General features: G+C 45.0%; 1 protein-coding gene across 6 annotated transcripts in view; it reads right to left on the reverse strand.

Moving 5' to 3' along the window:
* The window catches only part of tmem108 (transmembrane protein 108), a 164,525-nt gene that overhangs the window by 95,294 nt on the left and 44,026 nt on the right, over positions 1 to 25,205 (reverse strand). For 3 of the 6 annotated variants that reach the window (XM_080215922.1, XM_080215896.1, XM_080215939.1), the window contains exon 3: positions 13,440 to 13,501. The exons of the other annotated variants lie outside the window; for them this stretch is intronic. The gene's annotated coding sequence lies outside the window, so the exon portion shown is untranslated. The remainder of the gene's footprint in view (positions 1 to 13,439; positions 13,502 to 25,205) is intronic. 6 annotated transcript variants of the gene reach the window in all.

The following is a 25,205-nucleotide window of genomic DNA, read 5'->3' on the forward strand; positions in this document are numbered from 1 at the left end:
GAGGTGTTATATGAGTACTTTACATATGTCTTCACTTGGGAGGAGGAGGATGAGATACAGTTCAGAGAGAGGCACGGTGACGTTCTTGAACAGTTTGATATAGGGAAAGATGGCGTTTTGGCAGGCTTCAAAGTGGACAAATCTGCAGGGGAGATGATGGCCTCATGGTATTATTGCTGACGATCAATCCAGAAACTCAACTAACGTTCTGGAGACCTGTGTTCAAATCCCACCACGGCACATGGTGGTAGGGATGTGGATTGGGCAGAGTTTATAAATAGCATCCGGGGGACTTCTTGAAACAATATGTAGATAGTCCAACTAGGGAAGGGGCCATAGTGGACCTGATATCCTGGCCAGATGGTTGATGTTTCAGTGGAGGGCAGTTTGGGAACACTGACCACAACTCAATAAGCTTTAAGGGTACTGATGGATAAAGATAAGTGTAGTCCTCAAGTGAAGGTGCTAAATTGGGGGAAGGCTAATTACAACACTATTAGACAGGAACTAAAGAATGGAGACTGGGGGCAGATGTTTGAGGCCAAATCAACATTCAGCATGTGGGAGGCTTTTAAGTGTAAGTTGATAGGAATTCAGGACTGACACGTTCCTGTAAGGATGAAAGATATGTACAGCAAGTTTTGGGAACCTTGGATAATGAGAGATATTGTGAGTGAAGTCAAAGAGAAAAAGAAGCATTTCTCAAGACTAGGAGGCTGGGAACACATGAAACAAGTGTGGAATATAAGGAAAATAGAAAGAAACTTAAGCAAGGAGTAAGGAGGGCTAAAATGGGTCATAAAAATGGGTCATTGGCCAGCAGGATTAAGGAAAATCACAAGGCTTTTTATACATAAAGAGCAACAGGGTACCCAGGGAGAGGGTTGGCTCACTCAAGGACAAGGGATGGAATCTATGCCTGGAGCCAGAGGAAATGGGTGAGGTATTAAATGAGTACTTTGCGTCAGTATTCACCAAAGAGAAGGACTTGGTGGATGATGAGTCAGGGGAAGAGTGTGCAGATAGTTTGGGTCATATAAGGATGAAAAAACAACGTTCAGTTGGGTCGCTTGAAGGTTACAAGGTAGCTAGGAATGAGTTAAAGGAAGGGCTTAGGAGAGCTAGAAGGGGGCATGAGAAGTCCTTGGTGGGTTGGATAAAGGAAAATCCCAAGGTTTTTTATCTTGTGAGAAATTAAAGAATGACCAGGGTGAGATTAGGGGCAGTCAAGTCAGATTAGGGGTAGTGGGAACATGTGCATGGAGTCAGAAGAGATAGGTGAGGCGTTGAATGAATACTTCTCTTCAGTGTTCACTAAGGAGAGGGGCCATGTTTTTGAGGATTAATGCATGATACAGGCTGATAGGATGGAGGAGGCAGATGTTCTGAGGGAAGATGTATTAGCAATTTTGAAAAACCTGAGGGTCGTTAAGTCCCCTGGGCCAGATGGGATACATCCTAGGATACTTTGGGAGGCAAGGGATGAGATTGCGGAGCCTTTAGCTTTGATCTTTGGGTCCTTACTGTCCATGGGGATTGTGCCAGAGGACTGGAGAGTGGCAACTGTTGTTCCTGTCTTCAAGAAAGCAAATAGGAATGACCCTGGTAATTATAGGCCAGTTAGTCCTACTTCGGTGGTCGGTAAGTTAATGGAAAGGGTCCTGAGAGATAGGATTTATGATCATTTGGAAAGATGCAGCTTAATCTGGGATAGTCAGCATGGTTTCATGACAGGTAAGTCTTGCCTCACAAATCTGATTGAATTCTTTGAGGATGTAAGTAAGCGTGCAGACGATGGTAGAGCAGTTACATGGGTTTTAGTAAGGCATTTGATAACGTTCCCCATGGTAGGCTCATGAAGAAGGGAAGGAGGTGTGGGATAGAAGGAAATTTGGTCAATTAGATAATTAGCTGGCTGTCTCATAGAAGACAGAGGGTGATGGTGGAAGGAAAATTTTCAGACTAGAGGTCAGTTACCAGCGGTATACCACAGGGATCAATGCTGAGTCCTCTGCTATTTGTGATTTTTATCAATGACTTGGAGGAGGAGGCTGAAGAGTGGGTTAGTAAATTTGCTGATGACACCAAGATTGGTGCAGTAGTGGATGAGATGGAGGGCTCTTGCAGGCTGCAAAGAGACATTGATAGGATGCAGAGCTGGGCCAAAAAGTGGCAGATGGAGTTTAACCCTGATAAGTGCAAGGTGACTCATTTTGATAGGACAAACTTGAATGCAGATTACAGGGTCAATGGCAGGGTTCTGAGGAATGTGGAGGAACAGAGAGATCTTGGGGTTCATATCCACAGATCTCTGAAGGTTGCCACTCAAGTGGATAGAGCCGTGGAGAAGGCTTATGGTGTGTCAGCGTTTATTAACAGGGGGTTTGAGTTTAAGAGCCGTGGGGTTATGCTGCAACTACACTTAGATGTTGGTGAGACCACATTTGGCACATTGTGTGCAGTTCTGGTCACTTCACTATAAGAAGGATGCGGAAGCATTGGAGAGAGTGCAGAGGAGATTTACCAGGATGCTGCCTGGTTTGGAGGGTAGGTCTTATAAGGGAAGGTCAAGGGAGCTGTGGCTTTTCTCTTTAGAGCGGAGGAGGGTGAGAGGCGACTTAATAGAGGTTTATAAGATGATGAGGGGGATAGATAGAGTGGAAATGCAGAGACTATTTCCTCGGGTGGATGTAGCCGTTACGAGGGGCATAACTATAAGGTTCATGGTGGGAGATATAGGAGGGATGTCCGAGGTGATGCTTTCACTCAGGGAGTGGTTGGGGTGTGGAATACACTGCCTGCTGTGATAGTGAAGTCGGACACTTCAGGAGCTTTCAAGCGGTTATTGGATAGGCACATGGAACACACCAGAATGATAGGGAGTGGGATAGCTTGATCTTGGGTTTGGACATAGCACAGCACAACACTGAGGGCCGAAGGGCCTGTACTGTGCTGTACTGTTTCTATGTTAATTTCAAAAAGGAGGTATTGGGGTTCTAGTGAAATATTAAGGTAGACAAGTCCCCACGGCCTAATGGGATATACCCCAGAATAATGAGAGAGGTAAAGGAGGAAATAAGACCCTTGTCAGGCCTCATTTGGAGTACTGTGCGCAGTTCTGGTCGCCTCACTATAGGAAAGACGTAGAAGCTATTGAAAGGGTACAGAGGAGATTTACAAGGATGTTGCCTGGACTGGGAGGCATGCCTTATGAAGATAGGTTGAGGGAGCTGGGTCTCTTTTCCCTGGAGAGACGAAGGTTGAGAGGCGACCTGATAGAAGTTTATAAAATGTTGAGAGGAATGGATAGGGTGGATTCTCAGAGGCTATTTCCCCGGGTTGAAATGGTCGCTACGAGAGGACACAGATTTAAGGTGCGGGGAGGAAAGTACAGAAGTGATGTTAGGGGTAAGTTTTTCACTCAGAGGGTGGTGAGTGAGTGGAATCGGCTGCCGTCAGTGGTGGTGGAGGCGAACTCACTGGGGTCTTTTAAAAGACTTCTGGATGAGTATATGGGGTTTTATGGGATTGGGGGTTATAGATAGGTGTTGATGTGATCAGCGCAACTCGTGGGCCGAAGGGCCTGTTTGTGCTGTAGTGTTCTGTGTTCTATGTTCTATGAAATTGCTAGGGCCTTGAAAGAACTCTTTGTATCCTCACTGGCTACAAGGGAGGTCCCAGAGGATTGGAGAATAGCCAATGTTGTTCCTTTGTTTAATAAAGGTAGCAAGGATGATTCAGGTAATTACAGGCCAGTGAACCTGACATCAATGGTAGGGAAATTATTGGAGAGGGCTCTTCGAGACAGGATTTACTCCTCTTGGAAATAAACGGACATATTAGCAAAAGGCATCATAGTTTTGTGAAGCGGGGGTCATGTCTCACTAACTTGACTGAATTTTTCAAGGAAATAACAAAGATTGATGATGGTAGGGCAGTGGATGTTGACTACATGGACGTCAGTAAGGTCTTTGACAAGGTCCCTCATGACAGACTGATACAGAAGGTGAAGTCACATGGAATCAGAGGTGAGGTGGCAAGGTGGATACAGAAGATAAAGGGAAACTGTGGAAAGATGCATTGAAGGGCTGTGACAAGTGATCTTCAGGATCAGTGCTGGGACCTTGCTGTTGTATGATCTGGAGGAAAGCATAACTGGTTTGATTAGTAAGTTTGCTGATGACGCAAATGTTGGTGAAATTGTGGATAGCGATGAAGATCGTCAGAGGATACAGCAGGATGTAGATCTGTTGAAGACTTGGCCAGAGAGAGGGCAGATGGAGTTTAATCCAGCCTCGTTTCCTTCTCTATGAATGTTATGTTTTGCCTCTATAGCACGCAAGAAATAATAATTTTCACTGTATGTTAATACATGTGACAATAATAAATCAAATCAAAGGTAATGCCTTTTGAAAGGTCTAATACAGAGAAGAAATATACAGTAAATGGCACAAAATCCTTCAGGGTTTAAAGGCAGAGGAAACTGGGTGTAAAGATACACAGGTCACTGAAAGTGTCAGCTCAGGTGGAGAACGAAGTCAAAAAGGCATACAGATTGCTTGCTTTCATCGGCCGGGGAACTGAGTTTAAAAATGACCAACTCATGTTACAGCTTTCTAGAAACTTTGTTAGGCTGCACTTGGAATACAGTGTTCAATTCTGGTCGCCACACTACCAGAAAGATGTGGAGGCTTTGGAGAGGGTACTGAAAAGATTTATCAGGATATTGCCTGGTATGGAGGGCATTAGCTATGAATAGAGGTTGGAGAAAATTGATTTATTCTCACTGGAACGACAGAGGTTGAGGGGTGACCTGATAGCAGTCTACAAGATTAGGAGGGGCATAGCCAGAGTGGATAGACAGAAGCTTTTTCCCAAGGTGGAAGAGTCAATTGCTAGGGGAATACGTTGAAGGTGCGAAGGGCAAGTTTTAAAGCAGATGTACGAGGCAAATTTATTTACATAGAGGGTGATGGGTGCCTGGAACATGCTGCTGGGGGAGGTAGTGGAAGGAGATACAATAATGACTTTTAGGGGGCATCTTGACAAATACGTGAATAGGATGGAAATAGAGGGATACGGTCCCTCGATGAGTGGGAGGTTTTAGTTTAGTCGGGCAGCATGGTCAGTGCAGGCTTGGAGGGCTGAAGGGCCTGTTTCTGTGCTGTAATTTACTTTGTTCCGACGACCACAAAACCATTGTGAATTGTCAGGAAAATCTATCTGGTTCACTAACGTCCTTTCGGGAAGGAAGTCTGCTGTCCTTACCTGATCCTGCATGTGACTCCAAAGCCACAGCAATGTGGTTGCCTCTCATCTGCTCTCCAAGGACAACTAGAGGATGGGTAATAAATACTGGCCAGCCCACAACGCCCATGTTCCACAAATGAATTTTTTAAAAAATTCAAATGGTCCTCCACATGCACCATCCACATTCCAAATTAGATGATATTGCTTCTCCCTTCTTTTGCTGCGGATGCAAAGGTATGTAAATTCATGCAAGGGGTGGCACAGTGGTTAGTACTGCTGCCTCACAGTGCCTGGGATCCAGGTCTGATTCCCAGCCTGGCGTCACTGTCTCTGTGGAGTTTCCCTGTGTTTTCGTGGGTTTCCTCTGGGTTCTTTGGTTTCCTCCCACAATCCAAAGATGTGTGGGTTAGGTTGGCCATGCTAAATTGCCTCTAAGTGTCCCAAGGTGTGTAGGTTAGAGCGATTAGCGGGGTAAATACATACGGTTATGGGGATAAGGGCTGTGTGGGATTGTTCTCAGGGCAGGCTCGATTGGCTGAATGACCTCCTTCTGCACGTAGGGATTTTATGATTCTTTGAATTGCAGATAAGCCATCTTTGACAATTCCTTGCATCACTCACCACCCACATTTCCCTTCTACACCACTTTCCCATCCCATGTTTGTCCCTGGAAAAACTCTCTCTCAATTAATTTATAAATTCTCAACTAAGAGGTCTTTGGCTCTCCATTCACCACAATTAATCTGCGGCTAATTTACACAACTACACCTTCATCTCTGCTTTTACTGTCCCAGTTGTCAATAAAACTATTACTTTCTCGCTTCCCCGACTAATCCTCCTGGTATGGGCCTCATCTTAGTCCCTTTCACCTTGGCTGTTCCTCTTGTTTATGGCCCTCATCCTGATGTCTTTAAATGTCTTCAGGAATGCAAAATTGAAAGAATATGGTGGACAACTGGTTTAGCCATTGACAGCAAAATCTGACAGGACCACTTAAAACACTATAGGGTCCTGTTCTCATCTGCCAAAACTGTTCATTGTTCCAGGGTCATCCAATTGCAAAGAAAGCCTCAGCTTCATTTCTCAAAAGCAAACCATCTTGTTAAATCCCTCTCCCCTCCATCCTATACTGCTAGACTTGCTGAGTTTTTCCAACATTTTCTGTTCTTGTCTCACTTACCTACATTAGCTCCTGGTCAAGCAACATTTTCATTTTAAAGTTATGCCATGGCCTCACCACTCCTTTTATCCTCAGGGTCCTCAAATCCTAGAGATATTTAATTCTAGCCTCCTGTGCATTCCCAATTTTAAATGATATACCATTGATGGCTATGCCTTCAGCTGACCAAACCTCTGAAGTTCCTTCAATTAACCTCCCCACCTCATTTTCCCGTTGGTGATAAAACCCACTCTTATAGAACATAGAACATAGAACACTACAGCGCAGAACTCCATCCGAGGAAAAAGGCTATCACTATCCACCCTATCTAAACCTCTAATCATCTTATATGTTTCAATAAGATCCCCTCTTAGCCGCCTTCTTTCTAGCGAAAACAACCCCAAATCCCTCAGTCTCTCCTCATATGACCTCCCCTCCATACCAGGCAACATCCTGGTCAACCTCCTCTGCACCCTCTCCAAAGCCTCCACATCCTTCCTGTAATGTGGGGACCAGAACTGCACACAGTACTCCAAGTGCGGCCGCACCAGAGTTGTGTACAGTTGCAACATGACGCTGCGACTCCTAAATTCAATCCCCCTACCAATAAACTTTTATTTAATAAATAATCGGTTTTTGGGTGATCTTATTCCTAGCAATAATCCCAATGCAAACTTGAATTATGATTGCACAGATTCAAAAACCTCAAATGAGCATCCAAACTTTCTACTCCACATTAATACAGTAAAGAGAGAGGGAGGAAAATGAAGGCTATAGTACAAAGGATCATTCCAGAATCAGAGTCCAATGAGAAATTATTTCAGAGGCCAGCTGACTGGTGTAAGATTCATTTTTGCAGTGGTGTTGATGTCACAAGTTGGCATGCAGAGATTGAATCAGTGGCACAAAATGCAATGGCACAAAATCTTCCCAGCAGAGTCAGATTAGATGGGGAGCAGCTGTCCAATCAAGCCAAAGCTTATTTTTGTGTAGCCTGCCAGATAGATGTTAAACAGCACACTGAGATATGCAGGTCAGAGAACAATAAGAATTAATCCAGTCAAGAGCCTTGGGTCATGTGACCTTGCATCTCCACAATGACATGGGATGTTGATCCAGTGCCTGGGAGTTGCCTTTGCGCCAGAGACTGATAAATCTCAGCCATTATGAGTTGAAAAGAGGTACTATTTGTTGAGGATGGGTTGTTTGGGAAGTCACTGTCTCTGTAGACTCACTGGCTCTACTAACAAAGCTTGGCTTATCTCGCAAATTGCCTTTAGAACATAGAACATAGAACACTACAGCACAAACAGGCCCTTCGGCCCACAAGTTGCGCCGATCACATCACCTACCAACCTACAGACCCATCTATAACCCTCAATCTCATTAAACCCCATATACTCATCCAGAAGTCTTTTAAAAGACCCCAGCGAGTTCGCCTCCACCACCACTGACGGCAGCCGATTCCATTCACTCACCACCCTCTGAGTGAAAAACTTACCCCTAACATCACTTCTGAACCTCCCTCCCCGCACCTTAAATCTGTGTCCTCTCGTAGCGACCATTTCAACCCGGGGAAATAGCCTCTGAGAGTCCACCCTATCCATTCCTTTCAACATTTTGTAAACTTCTATCAGGTCGCCTCTCAACCTTCGTCTCTCCAGGGAAAAGAGTCCCAGCTCCCTCAACCTAACTTCATAAGGCATGCCTCCCAGTCCAGGCAACATCCTTGTAAATCTCCTCTGCACCCTTTCAATAGCTTCTACATCTTTCCTATAGTGAGGCGACCAGAACTGCGCACAATACTCCAAATGAGGCCTGACAAGGGTCTTATAAAGTTCCAGCATTACCTCCCGACTCCTAAACTCAATCCCTCGATTAATGAAGGCCAGTACACCATACGCCTTCTTGACCACCTCCTCCACCTGCGAGGCCGATTTAAGAGTCCTGTGGACCCGGACCCCAAGATCCTTCTGCTCCTCAACACTACTCAGACTTCTGCCCTTGATAGTGTACTCGTTCATCCCGTTGGTTCTGCCAAAATGGACGACTACACATTTATCCGCGTTGAAGTCCATCTGCCACTTCTCCGCCCAGTCCTGCATCCTATCTATGTCCTGCTGCAACTTTTGCCATCCTTCCAGATCATCCACAACACCACCGACCTTCGTGTCATCAGCGAACTTACTTACCCATCCCTCCACTTCCTCATCCAGGTCATTTATGAAAATGACAAACAACAAGGGTCCCAGAACAGATCCTTGAGGCACTCCGCTGGTGACTGACCTCCATTCAGAAAAAGCCCCATCCACAACCACTCTCTGCCTTCTGCAGGCAAGCCAGTTCTGGATCCACAAGGCCAAAGGCCCTTGGATCCCATGCCCTCTCACCTTCTCAAGAAGTCTTGCATGGGGGACCTTATCAAACGCCTTGCTGAAGTCCATGTACACTACGTCCACGGCACTTCCTTCGTCAATGTGTGCAGTCACATTATCGAAGAACTCAACTAGGCTTGTAAGGCACGACCTGCCCTTGACAAATCCATGCTGACTATTCCTGATCATGTCAAACCTCTCCAAATGTTCGTAAATCTTGTCCCTCAGAAGCCTCTCCATCAGCTTACCAACCACTGAGGTCAGACTCACCGGTCGGTAATTTCCCGGGCTATCTCTGTTCCCTTTCTTAAAAATAGGAACTACATCCGCAATCCTCCAATCCTCTGGAACCTCTCCCGTCTCCATTGACGACGCAAAGATCATCGCCAGGGGCTCTGCAATCTCTTCCCTCGCCTCCCACAGTATCCTGGGGTACATCCCATCTGGTCCCGGCGACTTATCTACCTTGATAGAATTCAAAAGTTCCAACACATCCTCCTCCTTAATATTCACGTACTCAATCCTTTCCATCTGCTGCACATCCATAACAAAATCTCCCAGATCGGCTTCCACCGTGAATACTGAGGCGAAGTACTCGTTAAGCACCTCCGCCATTTCTTCTGGTTCCACACAAACCTTTCCCCCCTCACCTTTTATAGGTCCTATCCCTTCTCTTCTTATCCTTTTACCTTTCACATATTTATAGAAGGCCTTGGGATTCTCCTTAATCTTACTCGCCAAGGTCTTCTCATGACCCCTTCTGGCTCTCCTAATTTCCCTTTTAAGTTCCCTCCTACAGTCCTTATACTCCTCAAGATCTTTAACATCTCCTAATTCCCTGAACCTCTTGTACACCTTCCTTTTCTTCCTGACTAGATTCAACACATCCTTTGTGCACCACGGTTCCCTCGACCCACCAAAACCCCCTCGTCTCATCGGAACGTTGTCATTCAGAGCTCCAGACACACATTCCTTGAATATCTGCCACCTTCCTTCGGTACTTTTCCCTAAGAACGCCTCCTTCCAGTTTATTTGTCCAAGTAACTTCCTGACTTCTTCGTATCTCCCCTTACCCCAGACAAACACCTTCCTAGCCTGCCTGATCCTATCTCGTTCCAACGCAATTGTGAAGGAGATAGAATTATGGTCACCATTTCCAAGATGCTCTCCTACCGAAAGATCCATCACCTGCCCTGGTTCATTCGCCAGTACCAGGTCAAGTACAGCCTCTCCCCTCGTAGGCTTGTCCACATACTGCGTCAGGAAACCCTCCTGAACACACCTAACAAACTCCTCCCCATCTATACCCCTTACCCTAGGGATATTCCAGTCGATGTTTGGGAAATTGAAGTCTCCCATCACGACAACTCTGTTATTAAAACATCTCTCCAGAATCTGTTTCCCTATTTGCACTTCAACTTCCCTGTCACTATTGGGCGGCCTATAGATTACACCCAGCAAAGTTTTTGACCCTTTGCTGTTCCTAACTTCCACCCACAGAGATTCTGTAGACAATCCCTCCACGACATCCTCTTTCTCTGTAGCCACGACACTATCCCTGATCAACAGTGCCACGCCACCACCCCTTCTGCCACCCTCCCTGTCCTTCCTGAAGCACCTGAAGCCTGGCACCTGAAGTACCCAGTCCTGTCCCTGAGACATCCAAGTCTCCGTAATGGCCACCACATCACAATCCCAAACAGCTATCCACGCCCTAAGCTCATCTACCTTATTCACTATACTCCTTGCATTAAAATATATACACTTCAGCCCCTCAGTCTGGGCATTTCCCATCTCCACCACCTGTCTAACCTCCCTCCCATACTGCCTGCGGTCCTCCCCTACCTGGGAGCGAACCTCCTCCGTCCCAGTTTCCCCAACACAGTTCCCTCCCCCCATCCTTTCTAGTTTAAAGTCCCCCCGGTAGCCTTAGCCAGTCTTCCCGCCAAGATGTGCAACCATCCTTGACATTAGTCTGCAGAGTTCCAGGTGGTCTTCTGGAAGGTCCTCAGACATGATGAGGTGTGATATTTTCAAAACTAAAAAGTGAATTTTATTGTTCTGGTGACTCATAGGCAGAAGGTCAGCCATTTTCATTGTCGTTATTCAGCAGAAAAGTCCAGATTTAGAATAAGAAATAGCAATAAAGATATTCTAAAAAAATATACAATTCTGTTCCCTAACAGCTGGAAGCATCAGCCAATGAGATCATAATAGCTGAAATGAAGAGCAAAAACTGGCAATCACATTTGCTGACTATATGCTGACCCAAACAGTCAGTGGGAGATAGCAGAATGTTTAAGTCGGTAAGCATCCAAGAAGTACAAAAACATTGATACAACAACAGTAGAGGGTATATACAATCCTAATATTGTAAGAGGCCTGGTGGTTGCAGAATTCTTAAAATCCCATTCAGAGATACATTTTAGCAAGTGCATGAAGAATTCCATCTAAAGGAGGAGCAGTAGTCCCACACTTAAAATTTTAGGAGTGCAGTTGGGCATATGGAAGGGCTCTCTAGTGGCATTTTGTTCAAAACGATCACAATTCAGTTAGATTTAGTGCAAAAAAGCAAATTGCTGCCGATAGAACATAGAACACTACAGCACAAACAGGCCCTTCGGCCCACAAGTTGCACCGATCACATCCAAACCTACCAAGCTATAGAACTATCTGTAACTCCCAATCCCATGAAATCCCATATACTCATCCAGAAGTCTTTTAAAAGACCCCAGTGAGTTCACCTCTACCACCACCGACGGCAGCCAATTCCACTCACTCACCACCCTCTGAGTGAAAAACTTACCCCTAACATCCCCTCTGTACTTGCTTCCCAGCACCTTAAACCCGTGTCCTCTCATAGCGACCATTTCAGCCCTGGGAAATAGCCTCCGAGAATTCACCCTATCTATTCCTCTCAACATCTTATAAACCTCTATCAGGTCGCCTCACAAACTTCGTCTCTCCAGGGAGAAGAGACCTAGCTCCCTCAACCTATCTTCATAAGGCATGCCTCCTAATCCAGGCAACATCCTTGTAAATCTCCTCTGCACCCTCTCAATAGCTTCCACATCCTTCCTGTAGTGAGGCGACCAGAATTGCACACAGGGTCTCATAAAGTTACAGCATTACCTCCCGACTCCTAAACTCAATCCCTCGATTAATGAAGGCTGGAAGATGCTGGAATCTGAAACCAAAAAACAGAAAATGTTCGAAAAGTTCAGCAGGTCTGGCAGCATCTGTAAGGAGAGAAAAGAGCTGACATTTTGAGTCCAGGTGACCCTCTGTCATTGACTTGAAACGTTAGCTCTTTTCTCTCCTTACAGATGCTGCTAGATTTAGTATAGTTTTGCAAAAAGATAGACTGGGAGTACAAGTCCTCAATTGGAGAAATGCTACATCACAAGTAGCAAGCTTAAGTGGACTGGAAACAACTTGAAAGTACATCAATGGCAGAACCGTTAAGAGTACTGATAGGCAAAGGGACCTGGGTGTACAGGTACACAGGTCACTGGAAATGGCAATGCAGGTGGAGAAGGTAGTCAAGAAGGCATGTTTGCCTTCATCGGCCAGGGCATTGAATTTAAAAATTGGCAAGTCATGTTGCAGCTTTACAGAACTTTAGTTAGGCCACACTTGGCATACAGTATTCAATTCTAGTCGCCACACTACCAGAAGGATGTGAAGGCTTTGGACAGGGTACAGAAAAGATTTATCAGCATGTTGCCTGGTATGGAGGGCATAGCTATGAGGAGAGGTTGGAGAAACTTGGTGTGTTCTCACTGGAACAACGGAGATTGAGGGGGTGACCTGATAGAAGTCTACAAGAGTGGATAGTCAGAAGCTTTTTCCCAGGGTAGAAGAATCAATTACTAGGGGGCACAGGTTTAAGGTGCGAGGGGCAAGGTTTAAAGGAGATGTACGAGGCAGTTTTTTTTACACAGAGGATGGTGGGTGCCTGGAACTCATTGCCGTGGGAGGTAGTGGAAGCAGTTACGATAGTAACTTTTAAGGGGCATCTTGAATGGGATGGGAATAAAGGAATATGGTCAGCGGAATGGTAGGGGGTTTTAGTTAAGTTGTGTAGCATGGTCGGTGCAGGCTTGGAGGGCTGAAGGTCCTGTTCCTGCGCTGTAATTTTCTTTGTTCTGATATTAGAACAGTCAAAGACACTGAAGAAAGAAATAACGAGGACAGGGAATAAATGTGGTCTCACAAGAAAAGAGACAGGAACCCCCAAATCTCCATCCTCTTGTCATATACAAAGTGCTCAATACTGCAGAGAACCAAGTATAGAAAGTGCATGGGTAAAGCTGGAAATAAAATTATGAAACAATCAGAGCATGAAAAGGTATTAGCAAGCAAAATAAAGGAAAACCCAAAGGTGTTTTATAAACATTTAAGAGCAAGAGACCAATTAAAGAAAAAGAAGGTCCATTGGAGATCAAACAAGGAACTTGCATATGGATACAGAAGATGTGGGCACATTTCTATTTTTGTGAATATTTTGTATTCAGCTGCACAAGAAGAAATGCAGTCAGATGGACAAGGCCTGAGAAATTAGGCCTGACGTAAAATTGGACATTTTAAATTAATACAACTAGAAACTGCTTCTGTGAGGTTATCACAGGTCAAAAATCAACAGGCACACATACCAAAACTGTCTCACACATTGAATGGAGGTGCTTCAACTGAACAATGGAGAAGTCATCATGACCTGAAACCAAAACACAAACCTTTTACATACTGAATAGAGAGGCTCAAACTTCACAATGAAAGAGTCATTATGCACTGAAACCCAGCAGGAGGTACTCAGTCAAGAAGACATTATGGTTGTGCATACTCTAGCTTCATAGAAACATAGAAGATAGGAGCAGGAGGAGACCATTAGCCCTTTTGAGCCTGCTCCGCCATTTATTACGATCATGGCTCGTCATCCAACTCAATAGCCTAATTCTGCTTTCCCCCCCATAACCATAGGACACTACAGCACAGAAACAGGCCTTTTGGCCCTTCTTGGCTGTGCCAAACCATTTTTCTGTCTAGTCCCACTGACCTGTACCTGGACCATATCCCTCCACACCCCTCTCATCCATGTACCTGTCCAAGTTTTTCTTAAATGTTAGAAGTGAGCCCACTTTCACCACTTCATCTGGCAGCTCACTCCACACTCCCACCACTCTGTGTGAAGAAGTCCCCCCCCCACAATATTCCCTTTAAACTTTTCCCCCTTCATCCTTAACCCATGCCCTCTAGTTTTTTTCTCCCCTAGCCTCAGTGGAAAAAGCCTGCTTGCATTCACTCTATTTTATACAACTCTATCAAATCTCCCCTCATTCTGAAACGCTCCAGGGAATAAAGTCCTAACCTATTCAACCTTTCCCTGTCACTCAGTTTCTCAAGTCCCGGCAACATCCTTGTAAACCTTCTCTGCATTCTGTCAACCTTATTAATATCCTTCCTGTAATCAGGTGACCAAAACTGCACACAATACTCCAAATTCGGCCTCACCAATGTCTTATACAACCTTACCATAATATTCCAACTCTTCTACTCAATACTTTGATTTATAAAGGCCAATGTTCCAAAAGCACTCTTTACGACCCTATCTACCTGTGACACCACTTCTAGGGAATTGTGTATCTACTTCCGGATCCCTCTGTTCTACTACACTCTTCAGTGTCCTACCATTTATCTTGTATGTTCTCCCTTGGTTTGTCCTTCCAAAGTGCAATACCTCACATTTGTCTGCATTAAACTCCATCTGCCATTTTTCAGCCCATTTTTCTAGCTGGTCCAAATCCCTCTGCAAGCTTTGAAAACCTGCCTCACTCTCCACTACACCTCCAATCTTTGTATCATCAGCAAATTTGCTGATCCAATTTACCACATTATCATCCAGATCACTGATTAGATGACAAACAACAATGGACCCAGCACGGATCCCTATGGCACACCACTAGTCACAGGCCTCCACTCAGAGAAGCAATCCTCCATTACCACTTGCTGGCTTCTTGCACTAAGCCAATGTCTAATCCAATTTACGACCTCTCCATGTATACCTAGCAACTGAACCTTCCTAACTGACCTCCCATCACAACCTTGTCAAAGGCCTTACTGAAACCCACGTAGACAACATCCACTGCCTTCCCTTCATCCACTTTCCTGGTAACCTCCTCAAAAAGCTCTAATGGATTGGTTAAACGTGACCTACCATGCACAAAGCCATGTTGTCTCTCCCTAATAAGTCTCTGTCCATCCAAGTATTAGTAGATCCTATCTCTTAGTACTCCGTCCAATAATTTACCTACTACTGATGTCAAACTTACCGGCCTATAATTTCCCAAATTACCGTTTGAGCCTTTGTTAAACAATGGAACAACATGAGCTATCCTCCAATCTTCCGGCACCTCAGCCATGGATACCAACATTTTAAATATATCTGCCAGGGCCCCTGCAATTTCAACACTAGTCTCCTTCAAGGTCCGAGGGAGTACTCTGTCTGGTCCCAGAGATTTATCTACTCTGATTTGCCACAAGGCAGCAAGCGCCTCCTTCCCTTTAATCTGTATAGGTTCCATTATCTCCCTACTTGTTTGACTCCACGCCAGTTTCCTTAGTAAATATGGATGCAAAAAACCCATCTAGTATCTCCCCCATTTCTTTTGGTTCCATACGAAGCTGACCACTCTGATCGTCAAGAGGGCCAATTTTATCCCTTACTACCCTTTTGCACTTAATAGTAGAAACTCTTAGGATTAACCTTCACCTTGACTGCCACAGCAACCTCATGTCTTCTTTTAGCCTCCTGATTTCCTTCTTACGTAGCTGCTTGCACTTTTTATACTCCTCAGTATCTTATTTGTTCCCTGTTGCCTATACATGTCATACATCTCTCTTCTTTTTTTAATCAGAGTTGCAGTATCCCTCGAGAACCAAGGTTCCTTATTCTTATTCACTTTGCCTTTAATCCTGACAGGAACATACAAACTCTGTATGCTCAAAATTTCTTCTTTGAAGGCCTCCCACTTACCACTCTCATCCTTGCCAGAGAACAGCCTGTCCCAATCCACGCTTTTTAGATCCTTTATAATTACTTCAAATTTGGCCTTTTTCCAGTTTAGAGTCTCAACCTTTGATCCCATTCGCCCCAAGTGTTATATCCAGCCACCTCTTGAATACATTCAATGCTCTGGCATCAACTATTTCCTGCAGTAATGAATTCCATAGGCTCACCACTCTTTGGGTGAAGAAATGTCTCCTCACCTCCATCCTAAATGGTCCAACCTGAATCCTCAGACTGTGACCCCTGGTTCTGGACTCCCCGTCATGATGTGGGTATGCCAGCGTTGGACTGGCGTAAACACAGTAAAAAGTCTGACAACACCAGGTTTTAGTCCAACCGATTTATTTGATAATAGACTCACAAGCTTTCGGGGTTAGTCCCTTCATCAGGTGAATGGAGAGTTCTGGCCTCAGACAGAGCATATAAAGCACAGACAGTTTAGAGATTACTGATTAGAATGCGAATCCTTACACCTAACCTGCTGTTCAAGACCTGAAGTGGCTGACAATGTGAGTGGAAGGAGCACTGATCACAGGTTAAAGAGATGTGTATTGTCTCCAGACAGTACAGTAAGTGAGGTTTTGCAAACCCAGGCAAGTCACGGGGGTTACAGATAGTGCAACATGAACCCAAGATCCCTGTTGAGACCGTCCTCACGTGTGCGGAACTAGGCTATCAGTCTCTGTTCAGCGACTCTGCGCTGTCGTGTGTCGTGAAGGCCGCCTTGGAGAATGCTTACCCGCAGGTCAGAGGCTGAATGCCCGTGACCACTGAAGTGTTCGCCAACAGGAAGGGAACAGTCTTGCCTGGTGATTGTCGAGCGATGTTCATTCATCCGTTGTCGTAGCGTCTGCATGGTCTCCCCAATGTACCACGCTTCGGGACATCCTTTCTTGCAACGTATCAGGTAGACAATGTTGGCCGAGTTGCAAGAGTATGTACCATGTACCTGGTGGATGGTATTCTCACGTGTGATGATGGTATCCATGTCGATGATCCGGCATGTCTTGCAGAGGTTGCTGTGGCAGGGTTGTGTGGTATTGTGGTCACTGTTCTCCTGAAGGCTGGGTAGTTTGCTGTGAACAATGGTCTGTTTGAGGTTGTGTGGTTGTCTGAAGGCAAGAAGTGGGGGTGTGGGGATAGCCCTGGCGAGATGTTCGTCTTCGTCAATGATATGCTGAAGACTCCGGAGAAGAAGTCGTAGCTTCTCCGCTCCAGGGAAGTACTGGATGACGAAGGGTATTCTGTCCACTGTGTCCCGTGTTTGCCTTCTGAGGAGATCGGTGCGGTTTTTTGCTGTGGCGCATCGGAACTGCCGATCTATGAGTCGAGCACCATATCCTGTTCTTATGAGGGCATCTTTCAGGGTCTGGAGGTGTCTGTCACGATCCTCCTCATCTGAGCAAATCCTCATGGTGAACAATCACTGAAACAACTATATGATGATATCAACAAATTCCACCCCACCATCTGACTCACCATGGACTATTCCCCAGAATCAGTTGCATTCTTGGACACACGCATCTCCATTAAGGACGGTCACCTCAGCACCTCACTGTACCGCAAGCCCACAGACAATCTCACAATGCTCCACTTCTCCAGTTTCCACCCTAAACATGTTAAAGAAGCCATTCCCTATGGACAAGCCCTCCGTATACACAGGATTTGCTCAGATGAGGAGGATCGTGACAGACACCTCCAGACCCTGAAAGATGCCCTCATAAGAACAGGATATGGTGCTCGACTCAGATCGGCAGTTCCGATGCGCCACAGCGAAAAACCGCACTGATCTCCTCAGAAGGCAAACACGGGACACAGTGGACAGAGTACCCTTCGTCGTCCAGTACTTCCCCGGAGCGGAGAAGCTACGACTTCTTCTCCGGAGTCTTCAACATATCATTGATGAAGACGAACATCTCGCCAGGGCTATCCCCACACCCCCACTTCTTGCCTTCAGACAACCACACAACCTCAAACAGACCATTGTTCACAGCAAACTACCCAGCCTTCAGGAGAACAGTGACCACAAGACCACACAACCCTGCCACAGCAACCTCTGCAAGACATGCCGGATCATCGACATGGATACCATCATCACACGTGAGAATACCATCCACCAGGTACATGGTAAATACTCTTGCAACTCGGCCAACATTGTCTACCTGATACGTTGCAAGAAAGGATGTCCCGAAGCGTGGTACATTGGGGAGACCATGCAGACGCTACGATAACGGATGAATGAACATCGCTCGACAATCACCAGGCAAGACTGTTCCCTTCCTGTTGGCGAACACTTCAGTGGTCACGGGAATTCAGCCTCTGACCTGCGGGTAAGCATTCTCCAAGGCGGCCTTCACAACACACGACAGCGCAGAGTCACTGAACAGAGACTGATAGCCTAGTTCCGCACACATGAGGACGGTCTCAACAGGGATCTTGGGTTCATGTTGCACTATCTGTAACCCCTGTGACTTGCCTGGGTTTGCAAAACCTCACTTACTGTACTGTCTGGAGACAATACACATCTCTTTAACCTGTGATCAGTGCTCCTTCCACTCACATTGTCAGCCACTTCAGGTCTTGAACAGCAGGTTAGGTGTAAGGATTCGCATTCTAATCAGTAATCTCTAAACTGTCTGTGCTTTATATGCTCTGTCTGAGGCCAGAACTCTCCATTCACCTGACGAAGGGACTAACCCCGAAAGCTTGTGAGTCTATTATCAAATAAATCGGTTGGACTAAAACCTGGTGTTGTCAGACTTTTTACTGTGTTTATTCTGGACTCCCCACCATTGAGAATATCCTCCCTGCATCTACCCTATCTAGTTCTGTAGTCTCTATGAGATCCTATGAACTTCAGCCAGACTCCCTGCTATTAAAGAGAAATGTACAATTAGGATGACCTGGCCTATCATCATTGGGTGCTATAACCTCCCCACTCTCTCCCCATTGGCCAACAAGCAGCGAATATTCAAAAAAGAATGACAAAACAGCCATATTTAAGACAAATTCCAGCAAAAACCAAACCTACTGTAACCTGGGATGACACATGAGATCATGTGAGATCCACCTTCATGCTAAGAGGACCCTGAGTTCAACTATTGCTGTGAGCTCAGTCAATTGAATTCAACAGACCAACTGGTTTCACCAGACCACATAATATCTACTTCTCAGGCAATTAGCAGGTACATGGTAAATACTCTTGCAACTCGGCCAACATTGTCTACCTGATACGTTGCAAGAAAGGATGTCCCGAAGCATGGTACATTGGGGAGACCATGCAGACGCTACGATAACGGATGAATGAACATCGCTCGACAATCACCACGAATTAACTGTATCTATTGTGTAAAAATTGTTTCTTTAACCTGAGTGTTTTTAATAAAGTTATATTTGAGCCAAATTCCTTTTGTCAGTCTCAAAGTAAAGGCACTTGAGAAAATGTAATAAACTGTTCCTGTGTTTGTCAAGGTGGGGCATCTTGACAAATGGTCCCCAGAAGGGCAGGGGGTTATAATTCAGTTTGGCAGCATGGTCTGTGCAGGCCTGAAGGGCCGAAGGGCCCGTTCCTATGCTATAATTTTATTTGTTCTTTGTTGGTTGAAGTGTCTGGATCACAGACAACAGAAGGCAATAATGCAGACACTGTAGCTAAGGAAGAGGAATGAGAAATATTGGCTGAGATAAACACATTGAGAAGCAATACTAAGGAGTTTAGTCTCTTCGAACATAAATAAATCACCAAAACTAAATAAAATGTATCTCCAGCTCATAACGGAGTAAATAGCAGAGGCTGGGACAATCATTTTTTGATCCTCTCTGGCTACAGACACTGTGCTAGGGGACTGGAGGGGTACTAATGTTACAATGTTATACTTCAGAAAGTATACTTCAGAAAGTTATACTTCAGAAATGCAGATGTATGGGATTGTGGGTAATCTAGGAAGTTGGATCAGGAATTGGCTATCAGATAGGAGACAGAGGGTGGTGGTGGATGGTAAATATTCATCATGGAGTGCAGTTACGAGTGGTGTGCCTCAGGGATCTGTTTTGGGGCCACTGTTGTTTGTAATTTTTATTAATGATCTGGATGAGGGTATAGTTGGGTGGATTAGTAAATTTGCTGATGACACCAAAGTTGGAGGTGTGGTAGATTCTGAGGAAGGGTGTCATAGTCTGCAGGGAGACTTAGATAGGTTGCAGAGCTGGGCCGAGAGGTGGCGGATGGAATTTAATGCGGAGAAGTGTGAGGTAATTCACTTTGGTAGGAGCAACAGATGTGTCGAGTATAGGGCTAACGGGAGGACTTTGAATAGTGTGGATGAACAGAGGGATCTAGGTGTGTGTGTACATAGATCCCTGAAAGTTGGGAATCAAGTAGATAAGGTTGTCAAGAAGGCGTACGGTGTCTTGGCGTTTATTGGTAGGGGGATTGAATTTAGGAGTCGCAGTGTAATGTTGCAACTGTACACTACTCTAGTGCGGCCGCACTTGGAGTACTGTGTGCAGTTCTGGTCCCCGCATTACAAGAAGGATGTGGAGGCATTGGAGAGGGTGCAGAGGAGGTTTACTAGGATGTTGCCTGGTATGGTGGGGAGGTCCTATGAGGAGAGACTGAGGGATCTAGGGTTGTTTTCGTTGGGAAGAAGGCGGCTAAGAGGGGATCTTATTGAAACATATAAGATGATTAGAGGTTTAGATAGGGTGGATAGTGATAGCCTTTTTCCTCGGATGGAGAAAGCTAGCACGAGGGGGCATGACTTTAAATTAAGGGGGGGTAGCTACAGGACGGATGTCAGGGGTAGGTTCTTTACCCAGCGGGTGGTGAGGGATTGGAATGCCCTGCCTGCTGCAGTTGTAGATGCGTCTAGTTTGGGGGCGTTTAAGAGATCTCTGGATAGGTTTATGGACGAAAAGGGATTGGTATAGGCTAGTGGGTCATTGTTTTTGTAACTGGTCGGCGCAACATCGTGGGCCGAAGGGCCTGTTCTGCGCTGTAATGTTCTATGTTCTATGTTCTATGTTCTAAAGGAATAAGCTACTAATTAGATATCAGTCTGCCTAACCTCAGCAGGTCAGGGGATTGATCAAGGAGAGTCAGCATGGATGTTGAGGAAAAGTCTAGTCTGCCTAGCCATGCTTGAGGTTTTTCAAGAGTTGTGAGGAGGGTCAGCGAGGTGAGGGCTTTTTATACAGGTGAACAAGAAATTAGTGAACAGAATTAAACCTAGAAAACTCAGTTTGCAGCAAGTAGGGAGGGAACTAACAAGGAGGAAAAAATATCTGACCTCATCCTCATCAACCTGCATGCCTCAGATGTCTCTGCCCATGACAGTATCAATAGGAGTGATCACTGCAGAGATCTTGTTGGGACAAACTCCCACCTTCATGATGAGAATACCCTCCACTGTGCTTAACAGTATAGATTTCTAACAAATCTAGCAACTCGAGACTTTGTAACGATGAGGCATTAAGGGCCATCAGCAACAGCAGAATTGCACTCAACCACAATCTGTAATTTTGTGGCCCAGCACATTCCTCCACTCTACCATTACCACTCACCCAATGAAGGGGCAGTGCTCCAAAAGCTTGTTCTACCAAATAAACCTACTGAACTTTAACCTGGTGTTGACAGACTTCTTATTGTAAGGCTACCCCAGTCCAACGCCGGCATCTCCACATCATGAACAAATCTGGGATCATGGTGAAGAATGCAAGCGGGCATACCAGGAGCAGCATAATACAATGGAGGTGTGAACCTGGAGAAGCTACAACACAGGACTACTTGCATGTCAAACAGCAAGTAATAAAGATAAGCGATTCCACACCCAACAGATCAGATCTAAGTCCTGCAGTCCTGCCACACCAAATCTTGAATGGTAGTGAACAATTAAACAACTCATTGGAGGAGGAGGCTCCACAAAGATGCCCATCCTTAATCATAATGGAGTCCAACACATCAAGTGAGGCCTTCGCAACAATCTTCAGCTATAAGTATCTTGTGGATTGTACAATATAGCTGCAACATGATTTGTCAACTCTTGTACTCAATGCCCCAGTTGAAGGCAAGCATGCCATATGCCTTCTTAATCACGTTGGCCACCTGTGTTGCCATTTTTAGGGAACTGTAGACCTGCACACTCAGATCCCTCAATGGTGGGAGACAGAAACACAGAAGGTAGGAGCAGTGGGAGGCCATTTCGCCTTTCGAGCCTGCTCCGCCATTCATTATGATCGTGGCTGATCGTCCAACTCAATAGCCTAATCCTGCTTTCTCCCCATAACCTTAGATCCCATTCACCCCAAGTGCTATATCCAGCTGTCTTGAATACATTCAATGTTTTGGCATCAACTACTTCCCGCAGTAATGAACTCCACTGGCTCTTTGGGTGAAGAAATGTCTCCTCACCTCTGTCCTCAGACTGTGACCCCTAGTTCTGGACTCCCCCAGCATTGGGAATATCCTCCCTGCATCTATCCTGTCTAGTCCTGTTAGAATTTTATATGATCTCTAGGAGATCCCCCTTCATTCGTCTGAACTCCAGTGAAAACAATCCTAACCAAGTCAATCTCTCCTCAGACATCAGTCCCTCCATCCCCGGGATCAGCCTGGTAAACATTTCCAGCACTCCCACGAGAGCAACAGCATCCTTCCTCAGAAAAGGAGACCAAAACTGCAAACAATATTCTAGGTGTGGCCTCACCAGGGCCCTACACAACAGCAACAAATCCCTGCTCCTACACTCAAAATCTCTCACAATGACCAACATACCACCTGCATGCTTATGCAGGTCCCACTGCACACTCCCAATTTACAGCCATTCAGATCATAAGCTGCCTTCTTGTTTTTGCTTCCGAAGTGAATAACCTCACATTTATCCAAATTATACTGCATCTGCCATTTATTTGCCCACTCACCCAACCTGTCTAGATCATGCTAAAGGATCTATGCATCCTTGTCAACAGTTCACCCTCCCACCCAACTTGGTATCATCTACAAACTTTGAGATGTTAGATTTTGTTCCCCCATCCAAATCATTAGTACATATTGTGACTAGCTGGGGTATCAGCGCCGATCTCTGTGGCACCCCACTAGTTACCGCCTGCCAATTTGAAAAGTACCCATTAATACCTATTCAACACAGTACTCCATTTTGTACATCAGTCCTTAATTCAAGACAGGATGAAGTTAATAAGAACTTCATACGATGGCAGCAGAAACTAGGCATGGTCGTCAGCCGGCTGCTTTTTCAGTAAAATCAATCATTCTGCAAGTATCCTCAACAGCTGCATTAATGACCATGACAGACTTGTGAGGTCATCAATTTAATCACCATTGCTGCATGGGAGTCAGAATGTTTCTGTTTCTGTACAGAGGAGATAAAAGGATGGAAATCTAGCACCCAAGCGAACGTATGTGTTTTTGGAGCAAGTTGGTTTGAAGTAGGATTTACGTCAATGGGGATATTGCTTAAATTGGAACTATGAAGATGGATAGCTGTTAAAAATTATACTTTGCCATGTTTTGATATTTTAATTGGTGGAAGTTATGCTAATTCTTCTAGATATATTGTAAATGTGTTCTTAAATAAAGTTTGCTTTAATAAAAGCTTTCCAGTGGTCAATCGAATCATACCTGGAATGCAACAGCTTATGCTCGCCTACTGCCAATAGCAAATAAAGTTGGGGTCAAGGATAACTTCATAGCATACCTGAGTTTCTGATCTGATTCCTAACAAATGGGAGCTCATCTGGGATTAAAATATATAATTCTTTATTTGATTTAGGACTATTGGACTCAAAGACAGGATGGTGTGTATTTGTGTTTTCTTTTAAGGTGTTACATTCGGTTAGTTTAAGTAGGGAGTGCCTCGTGGAATAATGCTTTTTCAGTAGCTGAAGGTTTCTTGAGTGTGGAGGAAGTCATTTGGGGTGGTTTACAAAAGCTGATTAAAGCAAAGCTTTTAGACTTGGCCAACAACCTGCAGTTGAACGTACCTGATGGGGACAAAGAAGACAGAAATAGTTGCCAGAAACATAGTCAAGATCATTGAAAATGGCTAAAAATTACAAATGGAACAGTTAGAATTAGAGGTGGCACAGTGGTTAGCATTGCTGCCTCATAGCGCCAGGGACCCAGGTTCAATTCCCGACTTGGGTCACTGTCTTTGCAGAGCTTGCACGTTCTCCCCGTGTCTGTGTGGGTTTCCTCCCAGTGTTCCTGTTTCATCCCACAGTGCAAAAGATGTGCTGGCTAGATGCATTTGCCATGCTAAATTCTCCCTCAGTGTATCCGAACAGGCACCAGGGTGTGGTGACATGGGATTTTCATAGTAATTTCATTGCAGTGTTAATGTAAGCCTATTTGTGACGCTTATAAACTTAAATCTAAAGAGAGACGGGCAATTGCAGCAGAACAAAGAACAAAGGGTTAAAACAGCTCGAACATGAAAAAGAAATAAAACAGTTTGAACTGGGATTAAAAGCAGAGGAAAAAAATAGCTCTGGCATAACAGAGACAAAGAACGAATTAGCAGCAAAAAAAAAAGGGCAGGCGATTTTGCATTGGTTTGGAAATCAGGGGTTGGTTTTCAACATCAATTTCAACCTGTGAGGGATAGAAACCAGGGAAAAGTGTTATCCTCAGGTGGTAATGGCAAAGGACATCTCGTGGGAGATATCTATGCACATGTACTCTGATGATTTTATCTTCCTCTATACTTCCCAACAGTATTCTACCATTTATTTTGTATTCCCCTGAATTCATAGAATCCAGGAGGAGGCCACCCAGCTTCTCAAGTCTACACCAACAATAATCCTATCCAGGTCCTATCCCTGTAACCCCATATATTTAACCTGCTAATCCCCTGACACTAATGGACAATTTAGCATGGTCAATCCACCTAATTCGCACATTTTTGGAGTATGAGAGGAAACTGGAGCACCCAAACAGACACGGGGAGAATGTACAACCTCCACACAGAGAGTAACTCAAGTCAGGAATTGAATTTGGGTTCCAGGCACTATGAGGCAGCAGTACTAATCACTTGTGCCACTATGCCGTCTTGTTAGCCTTCCACAGAAATATAGAAACTAGAAGTAGGACATTCAACTCTTTGAGTCTGCTCCGCCATTCATTATGACCATGATCATCAATATCCTGATTCTCCCTTCCCCCTGCCTTTATCCCTTGATCCCTATAGCCCCAAGTGCTACATCTAATTTCTTCTTGAATTCACAGAACGTGTCAACTACTTTCTCTGGTAGTGAATTCCATAGATTCACCACTCTCTCGGTGAAGAGGTTCCTCCTCACATTAATCCTAAGAAGTTTTACCCCTTATTCTCAAACTATG

Source organism: Carcharhinus amblyrhynchos, chromosome 2 (assembly GCF_965287045.1).
Source record: "Carcharhinus amblyrhynchos chromosome 2, sCarAmb.v2.hapA, whole genome shotgun sequence".
Lineage (NCBI taxonomy): Eukaryota > Metazoa > Chordata > Chondrichthyes > Carcharhiniformes > Carcharhinidae > Carcharhinus > Carcharhinus amblyrhynchos.